Consider the following 21,850-nt stretch of genomic DNA (forward strand, 5'->3'; position numbering starts at 1 on the left):
TTTTGAGGGTTACATGGCTTCCATCATAACTACTAAACTGTGCCATGGTAGCACAAAAGCAGCCATAGATAAGGTATAAAAATGTGTGCCTCTGTTCCTCTTAAACTTTATTGACAAACCAGTCAGCAGGCCAAATTTGACCTGTGGGCTGTAGTTTGTGGACCTCTGATTCAGGTATTATGCTGTTCAAGAGGGTAGCCATTAGACACATGTGACTATTGACATTGAATTTAAGTGCAATTAAAATTTTTGTTCCTCAGTTGCATTAACCATATTAAAATGTTTGAGAACCACGTATGGCTAGTGACTACCATATTAAAACAATGCATATATGTAATATTTCTATATAGAATATTTTTATATTCACAGAAATTTTTATTAGACCACAATGATAAAGAATTCTTTATATGGTTGTCTCTTGTTATTATTTAACTAAAGACATGAAATATTAAAAAAAGTCTAGGAGAATTTATAAACTCCTAAAACTCATTCCTAAACCTCCCAGAGGCAACAGAATTTTGATTTTAGAAACATCTTAAAGAGTTAAGTGAGTTAAGATTCTTGGCTCTGGTCTTTTCATCTTAGGACAGTCTGTGTCTCTGTCACTCTGTCTGTTATATACCTGCCCAATTCAGCATAAAGTGGTTGTGAGGAGGGATGCATGTTTTGAGGCAACTGATAAATAGTATAGGAAGAAGTAGGAGCACATGGCAACATGAATATGTTTGGGGAGGCAAATTAGTGTGATGATTTGCATTATGGGAATTCAAATCCTACTTTTGCTATTTTTTCCACGTAAACTTTAGCCAGATCCTTAATTTAACAAAGCCATTATTTGCTTATCAGCAAAAGAAAAATATAAATGTTAATCCCCTAGGATTATTGTGAACATCAAGTAAGATAATGTAATCAAAGCTGCTTAACACAGTACCTGGTTCATAATAAGCCCTCAAATGACAGGAATTACTGTTGCTATGCTGAGGAAGGCAGGAGAAAGTATCACAACATTAGGCATAAAGACTTCCTGACACAGCAGAACTATTCAAGTGTAGAAACACATTCTAAAACTAAAATAATAATAATAAAAGTAGGAAAGAAAGATAGACTAGAAGCCCGAGAGAAAAACAAGAAGGGAAGACAACAGGATTTTTAGTATATACTCATTGGAAGCAACACATACATGTCTGAAGGCTCATAGATATTGTGCTGACTTGAGGAAGTTATAGAAATTGATATAATGAAAGTCTTTTCTAATGTAAAATATACAAAAGCCAGTTCAGTGAGATATTATTTCTGGAAATGCCTTTATTTACTAAGTGCTAGCCAAACATAATGGATTATTATAGCTTTCTTTTCTATATAGCTACTATTGACGCCCTCCAAAGACCTTCAGAAGAAAGGAGATGGCTGATTTCTCAGTAACAACTCATCTACCTAGGCCCCTGCATTCCATGAATTGGGTAGACAGAGAAGTCTGTTGGATGAATTCATAAATGGAGTAGAGCTGCCCGTAGCTCTCTGCTAGTCATCCAATGGCTAACTGTCTCCATTAACCCAGGACTGAGGGATTACCTGGAATTTGAGACTCTCAGTGCTTAAATTAGACAGTCCTGAGTAAACTTGCATAGTTGGTGTCCCTAGAAGCTATCAGGTATCTAGAAGGAAGGATTGGATTAAGCACTAGGTAACCACGGGTAATTAACATTAATGCTTCTATAGGTCTACCCCTTTCTCCCCAATACGTGATGAGAACACACTAGTGAGTGTGAGAGATCACTAGTTCAAGAATTCTGACCTCAGCCAGGCACAGTGGTTTATGCTTGTAATCCCAGCTTTTTGGGAGGCTGAGAATTGTTTGAGGCCGGGAGTTTGAAACCAGCCTGAGCAGCATAGGGAGACCTCATCTCCACAAAAATTTTTTAAAAAATAGCCAGGCATGATGGCTCGTGTGCCTGTGGTCCCAGCTACTCTGGAGGCTGAGGCAGGAGGATTGCTTGAATCCAGGTGGTTAAGGTTGCAGTGGGCCATAACTATGCCACTGCACTCCAGCCTGGGCAACAGAGCAAGACTTGTTTATTTTGTCTCCAAAAAAGAAAGAAAATAAAAGAAAAGTAAAGAATTCTGACCTTGAAGCAGCTAATTGATTAGTACTTCACAGAATTCTACCATCCCTGGGTATTAAATTTAGAAGAAACTTTAGGAGTCTAGCCCTGTAATGTTAAAACCTAAAAAAAAAAAAAAAGGGTTTTTTTTTGTTTTTTTTTTTTTCTTCAAACAAAATCTCAGTTTAGGAATATTTTTGGGAAAAGATAAAGGTGGGTGGTGGGCTAAAGTTCCCAAATTTTATCTATTCTTGTTTCTCCTACTGTTTTCATTCCCTTCAGAATGTGTTTTCAGAAATCATAAGAGTTTCCAAGGGCAGAGCTAAAAAACACGGATCTGATCCAGTTTCATCATGCTTTAAAGGGAAAACTGAGACCTTAAGACATCACTCAGTGCTTAAGTTTTGGCAGCTTAGGACTTGTTTATTGAGAAACATAGAATTCAGAATTTTTGCTGAGGGTGCTGGTTCTTCACTTTACACATTGGGATCACCTGGGATGCTTTGACAAATAGGGGTCTTATGGAATCAACCCAAATGTCCATCAATGATAGGATAAAGAAAATGTGGTACATTTACATCACAGAATGCTACGTAGCCATAAAAAGGGATGAGATCATGTCCTTTGCAGGGACATGGGTGGAGCTGGAAGTCATTATCCTCAGGAATAGAAAACCAAACATCAGGCCAGGCGTGGTGGCTTATGCCTGTAATCCCAGCACTTTGGGAGGCTGAGGCAGGCGGATTATGAGGTCAGGAGTTCAAGACCAGCCTGGCCAACATAGTGAAACCCAATCTCTACTAAAAATACAAAAAATTAGCCGGGCATAGTGGTGGGCACCTGTAGTCCCAGCTACTCAGGAGGCTGAGGCAGGAGAATCGCTTGAACCCAGGAGGTGGAGATTGCAGTAAGCTGACATCATGCCACTGTACTCCAGCCTAAGCAACAGAGTAAGACTCTGTCTAAAAAAAAAAAACCCAGACACCATATCTTCTCACTTATAAGTGAGTGGGAGGTGAATGATGAGAACACATGGACACAGAGAGGGGGGGACAACACACACTAGGGTCTGTCGGGGGACAGCAAAGGGTAAAGGGAGAGCATCGGTAAAACTAATGCATGCTGGGCTTAATATCCAGGTGATGGCCTGCTAGGTGCAGCAAACCACCATGGCACACGTTTACCTGTGAAACAAACTTGCACATCCTGTACATGTACCCTGGAACTTAAAATAAATAAATAAATAAAAAGATGTTACAAAAAACACAACTCTGCTATTTCTCCTGTTGGGACTTAATTCCTTGTTCCTCAAAAACAAAAACAAAAAACGAAATCATGAATATCAAAGTTTAGAGTTTCCTGATAACATTGTCTTTGCTTTTAAGACATACCAGGTCTAAATCAAAATTGCGGGGTCTTGGTCTTATTCCCAGAAGTTTTGAATGATGGTACCGTTTTGTACCTTGGGTATAGGAATTTATAAGGAGTCTTCAGGTGATTCTAATTTAAGTCAAGGTTACAAAATATTGGCCAGAGTGAGGAAAAATAATGAACAAACAAGCACACACACACATACACACACACACACACACACACACACACACGTTTTCTGGTCAGGAGACATGAGTTTCATCTCAACTCTATCAATGATTGATTTGTGACTTCTAGCAAGTCCTTCACCATTCTATGCTTTGTGAGATATTGGCCAGTTGGGTTCAAAATTTTCAAAGCCATGGAACCCTTCCTCCAGTGAAAACCTCATGGGAGCCTTGTACATCACACACAAAAAAGCAGAGTTGGTTTGGTTAAACAGAGAAGGAAGACAGGAGGCTCAACGTTCTGTCTTGATGTTACAAAATTCTATTGAAGCATTTTTTCAGTGCTTCAATGCTTCAAGGAACCCATACAGTATTATGAATGTTAGAGCTCCATTTTGTTTCTGAACTATGATTTGATTGGATAAAACTGAATGCTGCTTATGAGTTTTGCTTGCACCTGATTTCATGTGACTTGATCCACAATTAAGTTTTATTTTTGTTTTCTGATCAGTTTTACCAATGAATAAAATTCTTTCCTTCTAATTGACCCCCTCTCACTAGACAACTGCAAAGCTATGATAGGATTTGCTTCCACGCTCTGTGCTTCACAACAGTAGGGCAGAGTATTTCGAATTGAAAGATCCTCAGTTCCTTCCTTTAGTCAATCCCATAAATATTTTATGTCACAACTGGAGCTGAAGGGTGGCCTTGAAATTTTGAAAAACTGGGTCACAATTGGTTTGACCTGAGCACATTTGTGAGAGTCTACATCATTAAGAAATAATTCCCCTTCATTATTTATAAGAGCACAGAAGCAGATGTGCAATTGTTCCCTGTATAATTTTCACACATAAAATACCATGTAGTTGGAGGACACTGTTAAAGAGCATAATGCACTGCCTTTATTTCTGAGATGGAGTTGCCTCTGTCATTGTGTTTAGTAAACACACTTCTATTATGGTGAGTGGATGGCTGTCAGTTCTGTTTTCTTCAAAAATATCCAATGTATTTCAGTCTTGTCAAACTTCTTGTTTTCAGTACATTGCTTATGTATTTAACAAACTTATCTTTGATATTAGCTCCAAAAAAATCACACAGAGCTTTTCATCCAAAACTATTTCTCCTCTTTAGTCAGCTTTTCTGAAATCTACTACTAGACTTACAGATTTGCATTTCTGTGTGTACGCTAAAGATGTAAAATGTCTTTCCATTCATCTCACTTAAAACAAGTTCCAAAATACAGTGTTTATATAAACAAGTGAGTTTTTCCTCACAAAAACTGTATCCATTAAAATATGGAATCCATATCAAGGAAGTCACTTATCTTTTTAAGACAGAAGTTAAAAATGCCTAGATCACAAAATTCAATGGAAATTCTGCTCATTGCTCAATTTCATTTGGAGAGAGCCTTTTCATTGCAAAGAAATGGTCTCCTGTGGATGAGGACATTGAGGCAAATTTAGAAATGTGGAAATCTAACTTTATTTGCTGTTCATTTTCATGACTGAAGAAATACTTGTCTTTTATTTCCTGACAACACTGTCTTTGCTTTTAGGACATACCAGGGCTAAATCATATATAAATGTTATTACTTATTAAAAATTTCTGTGTATGAATTTTGTCCTTTTTAAAATGAAGTATAGTCATGCTTTGATATTCATGGGGATTGGTTCCAGAACCTCCCTTGGATACCAAAATCCACAGATGCTCAAGTCCCTGATATAAAATGTCCTAGTATTTGCACCTAAACTATGCACATCCTCTCATATACTTTAAATCATCCCAAGACTACTTATCATACATAATACATACTGTTTAAATGCTATGTAAATAGCTGTTATACTGTATCATATGGAAAATAATGACAAAAAAGTATGTACTTCTTCAGTTCAGACACAATTTTTAAAAATATTTTGATACATGGTAGGTTGAATCCATGGATGCGGAACCCATGGATACAGAGGACAAACTGTATACCAGCATCAAGCTTTCTGAACACCCATGACATGGTTTCTCTTATTTTCCAAAATTATCCAAGCAAGTCAAATGTCATTCCACTGTGCAGCTTTTCTGGAGTATGCTAGAATAATTATTTGCTAGCTATAATATACTCCTATAGTATTCCTACAAGTTTCTTTTATTTCCTATTGCTGACAGTAATATTTTCTACTCGCTGTATTGGACCATGAGAAAGTATGCATCTTAATTTATTGGCATGCATTTTAGAATTGCTGTGTACATTGAACACGGTGGCATTTTTTTATTTCCCCCAAACTCCTACAGTATTGATGTTCCTAAGACCACTAGATTTGCCACAATTATGGTATCTGTCTTCTCTAAGAAAATATGAGCCTCTTCAAAGCAAATTGTGTTAATCCAAATTGCGTATATTATGATACCTGGATATTTCATAATTAGTAATAAAGAGAATGGAGCTATTGATTAAAAGTAAGCATGGATACATCTTTAGATGCACCAAACAGATCCAAGTAGAAATAGATGAATTAGAAGAGACTGCCTCTCTTATTTAAAGTAGATTAAGAGATGACTGGTATTGTCTTCTTCTGCCCTGAAACATTGCGTTTTGCATCCGTTTCTTCTGGGTGATTTTGGAAGTGTTTTTCCTCAAGATTCTACATGTCGAAAGAGAACACATGAGCAAGAATAGACCTTCAAAGATTTTCAGTGAACAATGCGTGAGCTCCTTCTCTAGCAGGACTAATCAGCATCCATTTTTTTCAGAATCGAGAAAGTCTATATCTTTCCCAGATTTAAGCTGCAAGAACTATATAATCTTGGAGTTTGTAGGAGACATGTTTTGTAGTATGTGTTGAGGGGGTGTTAGTAAATCAAGTCAATGAAATCTAAGCAGGACAGAGAGGGAAAAAAGGTAGGAGAATGGTAAGAGGGATTACTGAAAAGGCAGAAGAGACAAAGAGTGGAGGATTGGTTCAAATGCCTGGATACAGTTTTATCTGAATCCAGTAAACTATCAATAATATTGTTTGTTTAATTACATTAGCAAATAATTTATCTTTGTTCTCTCTCCCTCTCCTTTTCTCCTCTCTGTCTTTTCTTGAAACAAGTGTGAGTTGTGTTTCTGACCTTGGCAAACAAACAATTTTTGATAATAAGAAAAATATTTAATTATGGAAAAAATCTGAAGGAATTGTCAGATGTTTTCCTTTAAAAATGGGTAATAGCACATAGCCCAGAAATTTTTACCTGATGATGATAATAGTGACAAAAGGGGTAGTTCTTCATATGCTATGTTTATTTTTGCCCTTGAAAACTAGGTAGTTTAATTTTGTTTACTGAGTAATGTGAAATAATTACCACAAAATATATGAACACACGCTGAAGAGCAAAACAGCCAAACAAATTACCTTGGCCAGCAAAATGGATAAACGACTATTTTCTTTATTCTTAGAAAGTACTTTCATTTTTCTAGAGTTCATTACCTCTCCTTACAGTGGCCAATAAGTACTTGTAGAACTTCAGGGATAATTTTTGTTTTCAGATAATCAGCCTGAGATGATAGGTTTTGTAGTCTTGATGACTACATTTCTTATTTATAAGTGTGAGGAGTGCTCCCTCAATTTCACTGTCTTCTCCATAACACATGATCCATGAAAAGCTTCATTCCTCTGAAATCAATCATTAGATCTCAGAAAAAGGTATGCCCCAGAAAGGGAACCTGATTTAAAAAGTTAAACTGAAGATGTCTTTTCAGTGTGGACTAGTGTTCTCTTTGCTTTCTTTTGTCTATACTAGTTTTCCTTAACATGTCTCTCTTCTTCAAGTTAAAATTAAAGAAATGTGAGCCAAACACACAGAAGGAATGAAATAGCTGCTGATCTTCAGCCATCTGGGGAATGGACAGTGATGTGTCCTAGAGTTCTAGTTCTTCTTCCTGCCCTAGGCCACTTCTGAGGACCATTGCATTCCTCTTTGTGTCCCCATTAAGTGAAATATTCTCATAAGTATTAATTCTCAAAAATTTCACTTTGATGTATCAATCATCCTGAGAAGCTTTGTGATGGAATGCTTTTTTCCCCAGCAGGAGGCAGAATAACACAGTGAAATCAGATAGAGAGGTGCGTTCCGATTTTGCCATGCCCTATTGTGTCATTTATTAAAAACCTGTTTGCTTTATTTAACTTTTTTTAACTTAACTGATGTATAATTGGCAAAAATGATATATATTTAAGATGTACCATATGATGATTTGACATACATGTACATTGTGAATCACTGCATTAAACTAATTAACATATCCATCATCCTAATGTGTAATTTAAGAAAACAATTGGCTGGGCATGGTGGCTCACGCCTGTAATCCCAGCACTTTGGGAGGCCAAGGTGGGTGGATCATGAGGTCAAGAGCTCGAGACCACCCCGGCCAACATGGTGAAACCCTGTCTCTACTAAAAATACAAAAATTAACTGGGCATGGTGCTGCATGCCTGTAGTCCCAGCTACTCCAGAGGCTGAGAAAGGAGAATCGCTTGAACCCGGGAGGTGGAGGTTGCAGTGCGCTGAAATTGCGCCACTGCACTCCAGCCTGGCGACAGAACAAGACTCTGTCTCAAAAAAACAAAAACAAAAACAAAAAACAATTTAAGATCTTCTTTAATCCTCAATGCTAATTAAAATGGTAATAATAATAGTTCCTAACTAATGAAGTTATTGAGATGCTTAGATGATAATATTTAAAATTAATTAGAAATAAAATCTAGCACATGATAATCAATGTATTAGATACAATTATCAATATTCTCCACCTTTTTTTCTTCCCCCTCTTATTTCATTCTCATGATGACGTAATTAGTGAGCTACTGGCATTAATGGGAGTATCATTATTCTTCAACTGAGTTAAGGAAGAAAAGCAAACCCTATAAACCATTATAATAAGCTAAGCCCCATGAAGAAGAGATTTTATTGATTACCTGTTACCATGCCAGGATTTTCTATTTAACAGGGGATTTTGAAGATGAGGTAAAGCCTTAATGCAAAGGCAGATGGAATAGATGGACAACTCCTGCTTACTAAGTCATGGTTCCATTGATTCTCTAAGAAAGAATTTTATGCTTCTCAGCAGGTAAAGAGGGTGGCTCTTCAATACTCCCTTGAATCACCCCTTAGACAATGCTGATGGATGCAGGTACTGATGCGCCCTGCTGATACCTCAAGGAAAACATAAATCTAACTCCATACATCCCAGGTTACAGAATCCTGTCTACCAAAGTGCATAAAAAGAATGGTCCAACCGTTTCAAGAAAATAACTAACCAAATGGTACTTTCAGTAGGAGCCTGCTGTAATTTACTGGAACTGTATTATATGCTTGAATGAGTCCTGGAACAATGCTATTCTACTTTATTCTGAGAGTTACTCATGATCACACAGATAAGAACAAGAACTAGCAGTAGCCTCTGCTTAAAGTATCATTGCCCTATTAATGTATCTGCTGAACATATGGAAGGCATGAGTTTCAGCACAGAAGGTCTACTGGGGAGAGAGGTGAGTATGCTAAAAATGAAATTGGTATGCAGTCAGAATCTGGCCAGACAAGGACTTGCGTTGCAGAGCTCACGTATTTGGCTGTCGGTGGAACATTCCCAGACTTTTTTTTTTTTATATACTTTAAGTTATAGGGTACATGTGCACAACGTGCAGGTTTGTTACATGTGTATACATGTCCCATGTTGGTGTGCTCTACCCACTAACTCGTCATTTACATTAGGTATATCTCCTAATGCTATCCCTCCCCCTCCCCCCACCCCACGACTGGCCCCAGTGTGTGATGTTCCCCTTTCTGTGACCAAGTGTTCTCATTCTTCAATTCCCACCTATGAGTGAGAACCTGCTGTGTTTGGTTTTTTGTCCTTGCGATAGTTTGCTGAGAATATGAATAGATGGAAGACATCCCCTTTTTACTTTACTTTCCTGTAATGCTCATACATCTTTGGACTTTCGGAGTGATTTCTAGAAATAGATCTTTTGCCTACTATAAAAGGGTTCCCCTGGGAAGGTTTAGGGTATACGGATAGACACAAAGAATTCAAAGTGTCTTGCTTGGTGTTTGAAGCTCTCCATGATGTGATCCCAAGTCCCTTTCTCAGTCTTATTGCCACTACACATTTTCCTGGGTCTTATACGGCAACTAAGCTGGCATCTTCTGAATCCCCCAACTTAGGCTTTATTCATTCCTTTGCCTTCCCCCAGACCATCTTCACCATGCTTCTCCAATTGATAAAATGCTGCATTTTTGAGGTCCAGCCCAAATGTTATCTCGTCATTGAAGTCTTAGATGGTCTCTTTAGGAAGGTCACAGGTCCAAATTGGTGATACTTTTACTTTGGCTATGGCTTACTTTCCTTGTTAATGCATGCATCTTTGTCAGGAGGGATTAGGTTGTCTTTCTCTCTTTATTTCCCACACAATGCCTACGACAGTAGAGAGTCAGAAGTAGTGCTGTCCCAACAATTACAAGAAAAAAGTCAGACAAAATGCAAGTTCATAACTTTTATGGAAACTGTGATTGAGCTGAAATCTAAAAACAATCAACTAGAAGAAAATCTGGGGAGAGACAGATGCCTTGAGGGAAACAAATCTGTGATGGAAGCACTTACTTACCTGAGGCATGTGGTATACGCATTTTGCAGAGTTCATTACCTCTCCTACTTACAATCGTCAATTAGTGTTTCTAAAACTTCAAGGGAAATTTATTTTTTGAGATACTCACTGTAGGGTTATAGGGTTTGTAGTCTTGCTCACTAAATTTTATTTTTTTTATTCAAAGGTATGAAGGATACTTCCTTGAGTCCTATCACTGTTTTTCCCATAGCACATGATTCAGGAAGCATTAAATCTCAGAAAAAGTTACACCTGGGGAAGAAAAATGTTATCTGATCAAAGAAGTTAAGATGAAGGTGTCTGTTTGGTGTCCTCTCATCTTTTCTTTGGCGCCCCTTATATATAATAACATTCCTCAACATATCAATTTTCTTTAAGATAAATTTTAAAATGTATGAATTAGAAACTGTTTTATGACTGAAAAGAAAAAATACAGAGCAGTTGGGTTGATGAACACCGAACACATGGAGGTGCTAAGAGAGTGGCATCCCAGAGAGGGCATGGAATCTCTGTTTCACTTCCGCCACACCTTGCCCCATGCTTCTCTTCTATTTGACTGCTCCGGAGTTGTATCCTTTATAATGAATGATAATAGATATCTGAGATAAACTCTGATTTGGTGGTGCAGAAAGGAAAATGATTTTGTCTTGCCCTTGGTGCATTATGGCCACCGTGGACCTAAATACTGGAATTATTAAGCCATATAAAAGTAATTTGTTTGTAATTTGGGTGACTTTAGGTGCAAACCCTGGTAGGAGCCACTGGAAACCCTGAAGAGCTACTGCCCGTCTGATCCCTCTAAGAAGCAACTATAAAAGTTGTCTGTACTTTCTGAAATCTATTATTCAGTAGAAAAAAATTAAAAGGTTGAGAGTTGGTGATCTGGTTTATTAGATGGTGCAATGATGGGTCCATAAGAGTGCTATCGTGGAGAGTTTCAGCATCCAGGAGGCACTGATCAGGATTTTAACAACACAGTCAGAATACCTAAACAAGTTTCTACTACCTAGCCTTTGACCATCTTTACTATAAAACTGAATCTGTATTTTTGACTTTTTAGAGTTATATATTCTCTGAGTTAATTCAATGAAAATATTAAAGGTGATTTGGGAATAAGAAAATACATTTTAATGAAGACTTTTTAAATAAATAAAATTTTCTATAAAATTATTTTGAATGTTACTGTAGCTATTTCATTTTTCTAATCCCTGACATTAATGTTGATGAGTCAAGAAAGTTTAAAGAATCACCTGAAAGGCTGCAGAAACATTTTAAATGCCTCCATTTTATTACCTCTCATTGCACTCATCTAAGTATATAATAAGAAGGCAGAAAACCAGAAAGAATAGAAATGACCTGGACAATGCTATAAATGAACTTGTTATAAACAACTTAGCATTTATAGAGCATTCCATGCAATGATAAGCATTTTTCTCAAGTTAAAATGGATCATTCACCAAGATAGATATATCCGGTGGTACGAAACAACCATAGTATACTTTAAAGAAAAAACGATACAAAATGTGTCTTCAGGCCATAATAAAATTAAACTAGAAATCAATAAAATAAGAATAACTGGAAAGACCTCAAACATTAGAAAATTAAACAACACACATCTTTGATCAAAGAAGAAGTCTCAAGGCAAATAAAAAAATATTTTGAACTTCTTAAAAATGAAAATACTACATTCGGAATTTGGGGGATGCAGATAAAACCATGTCCTTATAGGAAAAGTCTAGGATTAAATGTATTTATTAGGATAAAAGGAAAGTCTTAAATCAGCAACCTAAATCTTTATCCTAAAAAAAAAAAAAAAAAAAGTAAAAGAAGAGCAAGTTAAACCCCAAGTAAACAAAATGAAAAAAAAGATAAAAGTTAAGGCTGGGCGCGGTGGCTCATGCCTGTAATCCCAGCATTTTGGGAGGCCAAGGCGGGCGGATTACCTGAGGTCAGGAGTTCAAGACCAGCCTGGCCAACATGGTGAAACCCCGTCTCTACTAAAAATATGAAAATTAGCCAGGCATGGTGACACACACCTGTAATCCCAGCTACTGGGTAGGCTGAGGCAGAAGAATTGCAGGGGGCGGAGGTTGTAGTGAGCTGAGATCATGCCACCATGCTCCAGTCTGGCCAACAGAGTGAGACTCTGTCTCAAAAAAAAAAAAAAAAAAAAAAATACTGCTTAGTATTTACCCAAAGAGGTTGAAAGCTTATATCCACATAATAACTTGGACACAGATGTGTATAGCAACTTTATTCATAATCACTAAAACTTGGAAACAATGAAGATGTCCTTCAGTGTGTGAGTGGATAAACTGTGGTACAGCCAAACAGTGGAATATGATTTCGTGCCAAAAAGAAATGAGCTATTAAACCCTGAAAAGACACTTAGATATCACTAAATGAAAGACGTGGACTTGAAAAGGATCTCTGACTTTCTGGAAAAGGCAAAACTATGGAATCAGTAAAAAGATTAGTGGTTGTCACCGATTGGGGGAGAGACGGATGAACAGGTGGAGTACAGACAAATTTTAGGGCAGTGAAAATGCCCTGTAAGATACCATAATGGCAGATATACATCATTATACATTTTTTCAAACGCACAGCATGTGCAACACCAAGAGTAAACCCTATTGTAAACTATGAATTTCAGGTAACAATAATGTGTCGATGGAGGTTCTTCCACTGGAACAATTGTGTGGGATCACTCTTGCGTGGGATGTCGAGAGTCGGGAAGTAGTGCATGTGTAGAGGTAGGGGATATATGGGAACTCTGTACCTTTCACTGAATTTTACTGTGAATCCAAAACTGCTCTAAGAAATATAGTTTATTAATAAAACAAACCAGAACAAAACAGAAAGCACTAATACGCAAATTATGCTAGCAAGGTTATTTGTTTTACGCAGACATTAGAAGTAAGCTTATGCCTTTTTTTACATTGTAAAGATGTCACCCTACCAGGGACACTTTTCCTCTAGACATTTGAATGGATGGTTTTTTTTTTTGGTTTTTTTTTTGAGACGGTGTCTCGCTCTCGCCAAAGCTGGAGTGCAGTGGCGCAATCTCTGCTCACTGCAAGCTCCGCCTCCCAGGTTCATGCCATTCTCCTGCCTCCGCCTCCCAAGTAACTGGGAGTACAGGCGCCCGCTACCATGACTGGCTAATTTTTTTGTATTTTTAGTAGAGACGGGGTTTCACCATGTTAGCCAGGATGGTCTCCATCTCCTGACCTCGTGATCCGCCCGCCTCGGCCTCCCAGAGTGCTGGGATTACAGGCGTGAGCCACTGCGCCTGGCCTGGATGGTTCTTTTTATTATCCAGAGCTCATCTCAAATATTAGGTTCTTAGAGAAGTTGGCTCTAACCACTCTATGTAAAACAACTACACAATGTATATTTTAATACATATTTAATCATGAAAATATTATTTGATCATCTCCTAAAAGATTAAAAAATGATAAACATCAAGGATTTCTTGAAAGAGGCAGTTTTGCTTTTATAGGTTTTCTTTATTGCTTTTCTATTTTTAATTTTTTAATTTTAACTTTTTTTTTTTTTTTTTAGAACAACACTCATTAGAACGGCCAATATCCAAAACACTAACAACATCAAATGTGGCAAGGATGTGAAACAGCAGTAGCTCTCATTCATTGCTGGTGGAAATGCAAAATGATACAGACGCTTTGCAAAACAGTTCCGCAATTTCATAGGAAAAGAGTATGCTGACTTTTGTTCTATCTCATTGTTGTTTTAATTTGCAATACTCTAAATATATATGATGTTGAACATCTCTTCATGTGCTTAATTGCCATCTGTGTATCTTCTTCTGTCAGACGTCTGTCCAGATCATTGGATTTTTAATATAATAATTATGTATCTTTAATATAGATTATGTTTACATTGTTTAAAGTAAGTGAAATATATTTTTAAAAATGCAGATCCAAAAGTTTTGGAACCTATAAAAAAATCGACAGAAATCCATAGAAAGAGTTTTAAAAACACAGAGCTAGAAAATCTCTGTTATTTCCAATTTTCATCTTCTAGGATTCAAAGACACTGGATAGATAGAGGGAAGCAGGTTTTCTTGACATGTTTATATTATGGCCAAGTTTGATAAAAATAAATCCATTCCAAAAAGCAAAAGGAATGCAAAGCAATCTAGTTGCAAGCTATGCAGTTAGTCCTCCAAATATTCTGACTTTGAATTTGGTAAGAATTTCTTCTTATTAGTAAGAAAAGTATTCATAGCTGTATTCTCAATCAGCCTTTGCTGCATTCACTCTTCAAAGTTTTTATTCTTGTCTTTGTCTGTGGAGCCTGAAAGAATTACCCCTATAAATAAGGTAGAAAGTTCTGCTGGTTAGAAGTAGATAAGAAGATTACATGCTTATCTCTGTGGTCTGTCAGCACCCTACAAATTGGGGAACTGAATATATCCATGTTCAAACAAGAAGTTTGCTCTACATTTCTACTCTATTCTGTTCTCAGAAATTAAATTGTAATAGACGTTTAAAAAGTAGCGGTTGTACAGATCAGTATTTTACTGATTATTACAGAGTAGATTTTAATCAAATATGCCCTTCTTTGATTTTAAAAAGGAGAGAGCAAAAGCCCATTGAAAAGAAAAAAAATTCCATCTTCTACTATTACTATAAAGTTGGATAATAATTAATAAACAGCCCTTGGGGAAGTTTTATGCATTGCATTAATATAATTTTTCTCAAACTATGCATGCAGTGATTCACAGTGAGAGTGACGTGCCTCTGGTGAATTATGAAACCTCAAACATGCTGACTGGGAAAAACTTCCCTGGTTATTCCAACATATATTTAATTGCATATGTCTATGGTCTTTTTTAAAAAAAAAATGTTGTCTTTTGGAATCACATGATAGCTTTTCAGCAAAAAATCCTCCTGATTACTTGACCATCTAGTTTTTCCTATTTGTATTAGAAGTACAAACAGTAGGGATTATGTAACTGTGCTTTGGGATAAGACTTTAGCGAGGACATTGTACCTGATCTTTTCAAGGTTATTTTTGGCTGCATAACAAATTGCTTCAAAACTTAATGGATTAAAATAACTATTCTATTTCTCTCATACTTTGAGGGCTCAGGAATCTGGAGACTTCCTGAACCTGTCATCATCAACTGAAGATTTGCCTGGCTACGACATTCAAGCTGTCTCACTCTCATAGCTGGCAATGAATTGCTGGCTGTTCTGGGGCACCTTCGTGTGGCCTCTCCATGGGTAATGGGAGTCTCACAGCATGACAACTTTGTTCCAAGACAGGTGTCCCAAGAGGGAGCAGCTAAAAGGCAAATATTCAAGGAAATCAAAGAAGAAGCTGCCAGGTGTTCATTTCAGATATCTCACTGTGTGGTTATAAGTGAGTCACATTCAAAAGAAGAAGAAATTGTCCCGCTCTACCAACGGGAAAAATGCCAAAGAGTTTAAAGTCATCTTTATTGCATCACAGTGTTTCTTAAATGGCAACTTAGGCATTCAGTATTGACCAATTTCGCTGGGGAATTATCAGTGTTGCATCCACATCTTGTTATAGCAGTGTCAAAAATATTTCCTATGTTAACCTCCCCTCTAGTTTCCCAGTTCACTTTATATACCTTAAAATACCTAAAAATGTAACCGATAAAGCTTATTGTAGAAAGTCTGAACACAAAAAAAAGATTAAAAATATACCTTGCTTCTAATCTCATTGTTTAGTGATATCCATATTTTGCAGTTTTAGCATAAACATTCAAGTTTATATAATTTTGTTAAATTGCTTTTTCATTTAAGAGTTAAACAGTGTTCCATGCCATTAAATTTTTTATATTATTTACATCTTTTAAATACTTTTATTATTTTAGAAAAATCTTACATTGTCTCACTAATTTTTTTTTTTTTTTTTTTTGACGGAGTCTCGCTCTGTTGCCCAGGCTGGAGTGCAGTGGCGAGATCTCAGCTCACGGCAAGCTCTGCCTCCCAGGTTCCCACCATTTTCCTGCCTCAGCCTCCTGAGTTGCTGAGACTACAGGCACCCACCACCACGTCCAGCTAATTTTTTTTTTGTATTTTTTTTTTAGTAGAGAGGGGGTTTCGCTGTGTTAGCCAGGATGGTCTCGATCTCCTGACCTCGTGATTGATCCACCTGCCTCGAATTTCTGAAGGAATATACAAAATAAAATTTATTTTCACTTTCTTTTCAGTTCATATCCATTATTGATATGGTAGTGATATTGATGGTGGTAGAAATTCACAAGAAGATGGTCAAAAACATATAACTGAATAAATCATATCATGTCACGAAAATGATACCATGGCTTAAGTGCAGGTTCAATATCCTTAATCTATAATTATAAAATTGAAAAAGAATCTGAAAAACAATTTTTGGTTTTGTTTTTATAACTTATCTGGCAATAAGAACTGATCTCATCTAATGAGAGACTATAATACTTATTTTAAACAATATTGTGTATGTTCATCACTTCTGCTGCAGAAATATTAATATTCAACTATGGATTGCTGCCTGAGATTCCCACCCCCCCCGGTGATATATGTACTATATTGATTTTCTAAACTAGAAAATCTAAATTCTGAATGAATAAGGTCACAATGTTTTCTTAAAAAAGTAATAATAGGATCTAACATCTATTGAGCTAGTGTTAGACACTGTTCTACATTAATATGCATATTTGTTCATTTTATCCTCTAAACAAACAAATATGAATGATTATCCATTTCTCATGAGAACATGAACTCTCAAAGAGAGTGAAAAATAACTAGCAACTGGAAGATGTATAATTCAATTTGACCCCCAAGCCTGTTTATTTTTTTACATTATTTTGCTTGACTTACTCATTGGCAGATAACTTTCTAAATACACTGAACTGTCTTCAGTAGGGCAAAATTAAGGTTTTAGTATTTTCCTCTTTTTCTCCCACTCTATTTTCTAAATCCCTATAAATTCAAAGAATTGTATGATTGTTTACAGGGGCTACCTGCTCTGTCCTCCTAAGATGGTGAAATCTCATTTTCTTTGCATTTTTTTTCTTTTCCTCTGTTGTGAATTTGTTAACTTCTAACCTCCCCTACTTTTATTCTCTGCCATGGGCGTTGTCTACTTCTGTCTTCTTCACTGTATTTTTCAGTTTGATGTAAATGTGACAAGCCACCTTAAGGTAAAATGTTGCACTGGAAAATAAATTCAAATGGTAATTTACGAGGCCTTGATAAGTAATGTGAATCTGTACAAAAGAATTCTGCAAGAGATAACAATTGAGAACTTGCATCATGCAATACACAGAAAATCTTCCTAAAAATGTTTTCTGTAATTGCATTTCTCATAGTAATTGTTATCTTCTTTTGTTTACATCTCTTTGTTTATAGTCATCTACCTCCATCTTTTTGATAGCTTCCTAAATCCCTTTCTACTTTATTCTCTCTTTTTCTAGACCTATCGCTTTCTTTTCCAGGAGCTTCTTGTTATTTTTTATGTAAAGCCACTCACCCCTTCTTTCAAACAAAAATTTTCTTAGAAGATTGGAGTTGGTGTTAGGGCCACTTTGCTTACCTGTTTTTGTTTCAGGTATGCATTCTTCTCCTGTGATATTGTCTATGCATTTTTGTATGAAACAGCCAGAATTAATACACATTAGTAGGCAATTGAAGCATTCAAGCTCCAATCTAACTCCTGTTGGTTTACTTTTTCTCCAAAATATGCTATCTTTGTGTTTGATTAGAGTTCTATCATGTAGCAAAAGTATTTTTGCTTGTTTTATATATACTTATTCTAGTTCTACTTTGATTAGAATCTCATTGAAGATAAAGTGGAAAAATAAGTTATCAACTGGGATACAAATAAAGCTGACTTATAGAGAGATGTGATCATTCTCAAATCTTTCCTGACCCATTGAACTACTGTCATCATTCTTGGAATTTCCATTGTACATTTTCCAGAGCAGATGCTCAGCAAATATTTGAATGAATATCATAGAACATTAGTTCCCTAATAAAAGGACATGGGCCCATGAGGTTTGCTTGCTACTCAGCTTCTCATCCTTTCCTATTGTTCATTCACAATTTTACTACTGCTCCTTAAAAAAAAACAAACAAAAAAACATTTTAAGCTTAGAAAGCAAGCTCTGGTGCAGGGCCTATCATGGGCATCCCCAAAACTATGGTTTATATGGGACAACGATTGACATATGCTTGTTTCTGAATATGATGTTTATATCTATGGAAATCTACCAAAATCTACATTCCCAACCATCTGACATAATGTTGATCACAAGTTAATCTACCAAGATGATCCACTCCACCTTTCCTGGAACATTTTGTTTCCTGACAAAGGGAAGAGACAATAAAATGTTTATCAGGAGCTGAGTTTGGCCATCATTTAAAACTTTTAAGTGATCCGCCTAAAAATAAACAAACCAATACTGCATTGTTTTTGACCTTGATTAAATAATATTCAAAGCTGGTTTTAGTTAGTAACGTATAGAGATCTTAGAATAAGATGAGGACAGAATAAGGCCAGTTTATGTACTGTGCAGAACACAGTTTTGAAGGAGGAGTGAGATTATATAAATTCCTTTTTTTTTCCTAAATCATCTACTTTATAGTTAATATATTCCTCTTGGATCCACAAAACACTTACAACTCTTTCTGGGAATAGTATTTTGTTCTAATAGCTAAAACGATTCCCATTCATTCAGGACCATCTGGGTAGTGTATCATTTCCTGTGCAAAATAAAAGTTCAGGTCCTCACCTTAAAAAACAAACAAACAAAAAACAGGTAAAAAGTGCCATTAAAGCTACTAAAATCTACAGCTTTTTTTTAGTTTGCAGACTATTACTCTCATTTGTCATGATTATTCATTAGTTAAAGCCTTTTTAAGTAAAAAATTTAAATTTTAACATAATTAGCATGGCTTTTGTCATTCATCTTTATATTGTACAATGCCAGTTTTAAATGCAAATATAGAAGCAATTAATTTATAGATGGAATAATGAAAATTACACAAGTACTGTTTTCCAGCTTATATGCATATGTATTTCATTCTTAGCTGAAGAATCAAATAGAGACTATTCATAAACTAATTCAACTATTCTTATTTAATTTGATACGCACAGCTTCTATCAATGCTATCTTTGGCTTAGAAATGAGGAAGGAGGAACTGAAAAAAGGAAACTGTGTGTTGCCCTTTATTTCCCTTTTTTATGTGTCAGCAGTTTTCCATAAGTGGCTATTAATAAAGGAAAATAAAGTAAGGAAATATATGACAGATTTCTTAGCCACTCATGTCTCCTAGAATGCTGTTGCCTTCTTTCTGTCTTCAAAGCAAGTTCTAGTTTGAAACGGAAAGTGTGGTTTCTCAGAAATGAGAACACCTCACTCACTCAATCATAAAATATTATGGTTACCTTGCATTTACTTTTAGTCCTGTTGCACTCTCACATATTGTGGGTCCATTGGAATTCTGTGCTTATGGGCCATTAATGGCACTGTATGCAAATAGGGTGGCATGGAACAGTGGCAGAGATGCATATTGCATGTATATCCTTTGCTCATGCACATGCTTTCTTGCCTCATCAGACTTCACATGCAAAGCACAAGTTTAAAGATAAAATGAATAACAATTTTAAGAGGGCAATTTCCCAGCTTGTACACCTATGAAATTGTGCCTGCCTACGTTTCACTCTTGTTTTCTTGAAAAATTCTAACCCAAGAGTGAACAGTGGGAGAAAGAAAGGAAACAACCCAACCACAGGATTGAGTCTCATGTCAGGATTGTTTAATAATCTGGACACACGAATCCACTATTGGAGACAATTTCATATTCAACCAAACCCTATTTAAGTGAAAATCTGTCTTATTCTGGAACAGATTAGATGAATAGAAAAAGGTAGTTGGAAAATATGTGGTATGTAAACAGACGTTGCCAAAGTGGGAAGCTTAAAGAAATTACAGAAGAACATGCAGCTGTTTCTAAATTGTAAACTCAAATTCAGATGATATTTAAGTAGTTTTATTTTCTCTCTGCATATTAGATTTCTAGTTTCTAAAAAATTACAATCATGCACCATATATCCTAAATCACAAAACCCCTCCTGCTCCTAGATGTGAAATATGTTTTCTTTAAACGGGTTTACCACTGAAAAAGAAAAGATGGCAGGGAAGATGTTAGAGCCGTGTGTGTCTCGCCAGATTGTGCCTTCTCATTTTGGGTGTCTCTGAGCCATCATTCTGAAGACAGATAGTAATCTAGAAATGGATTTGTACTGTTTATACATCATTAGCTTACATTTTCCCTGCCTGTCAAGCAGGCCAAAGATTAATGATTCAGAATTCTCTGCCTCACTGATTCTCTTTCCTATCTGAGGATTGTATATTTATTTTCACCTTCTACCTTTGACCATTGAATAGGACTCAGGAAAGTATGTATGGCAATGTGTCTCAATACTACCCTTGTGTAACATTCTATCTATGTATGATCCTTAAGAGAGCCAGGTGGCAATACTGAAATCAAATGGCATATGACACAACTAGTCCAATAAATTTGAGAATATTTTGTTCTTTGGAGATATATGGATGTGTTTTGGAGAATTTATCTTGCCTATGAAATCAAAGATAGTGAAATGCAGGGGCCTACATGGTACGGTCTTAAATTTCAAACAGGCAAATTTTGCATATTTCATTTCAGGAAAAGCCAGTTTTCTTAGCTTACTGAACATGATAATCTATTCTGAATAACTTCTTCAATTTTTAAGTAAAACTTGAGGTAGGGGAATTTCTATCAAACTTACGATGTTGTGAACTTATTAAATGCAGTAAAACTCCTTTTTTTTGGCACTGGTAGAAGAGTAAAAAAGCCTTGACCCTGTTTATTTAGCTATTATGTAATTGTGTGGGAACAGAGTGTGAAGTGAAGAGATAATGTTTCAGACCCAGAAAGCCATTAATACTACTCCAGCCTTTCAAAGCCACAATGACTTTTTCTGTAAAAGTTCTACAATTATTCAGACCTTGCCTGTTGACATTGAAGAAAGGTTGTTGGATGATTATACTTTAGGTTTTAGGGTACATGTCACAATGTCAGGTTTTTATATGTATCCATGTCCATGTTGATTCCACCATTAATCCCTCCTAAAGCTGTCCCTCCCCCCTCCCCCCACCCCACAACAGTCCCTGGAGTGTGATGTTCCCCTTCCTGTGTCCGTGAGTTCTCATTGTTCAATTCCCACCTATGAGTGAGAACATGCGGTGTTTGGTTTTTTGTCCTTGCGATAGTTTACTGAGAATGATGTTTTCCAGTTTCATCCATGTCCCTACAAAGGACACGAACTCATCATTTTTTATGGCTGCATAGTATTCCATGGTGTATATGTGCCACATTTTCTTAATCCAGTCTATCGTTGTTGGACATTTGGGTTGGTTCCAACTCTTTGCTATTGTGAATAGTGCCGCAATAAACATACGTGTGCATGTGTCTTTATAGCAGCATGATTTATAGTCCTTTGGGTATATACCCAGTAATGGGATGGCTGGGTCAAATGGTATTTCTAGTTC

The sequence above is a fragment of the Hylobates moloch genome, unplaced genomic scaffold (assembly GCF_009828535.3).
Source record: "Hylobates moloch isolate HMO894 unplaced genomic scaffold, HMol_V3 SCAFFOLD_4, whole genome shotgun sequence".
In the NCBI taxonomy this organism is placed as follows: Eukaryota; Metazoa; Chordata; class Mammalia; order Primates; family Hylobatidae; genus Hylobates; species Hylobates moloch.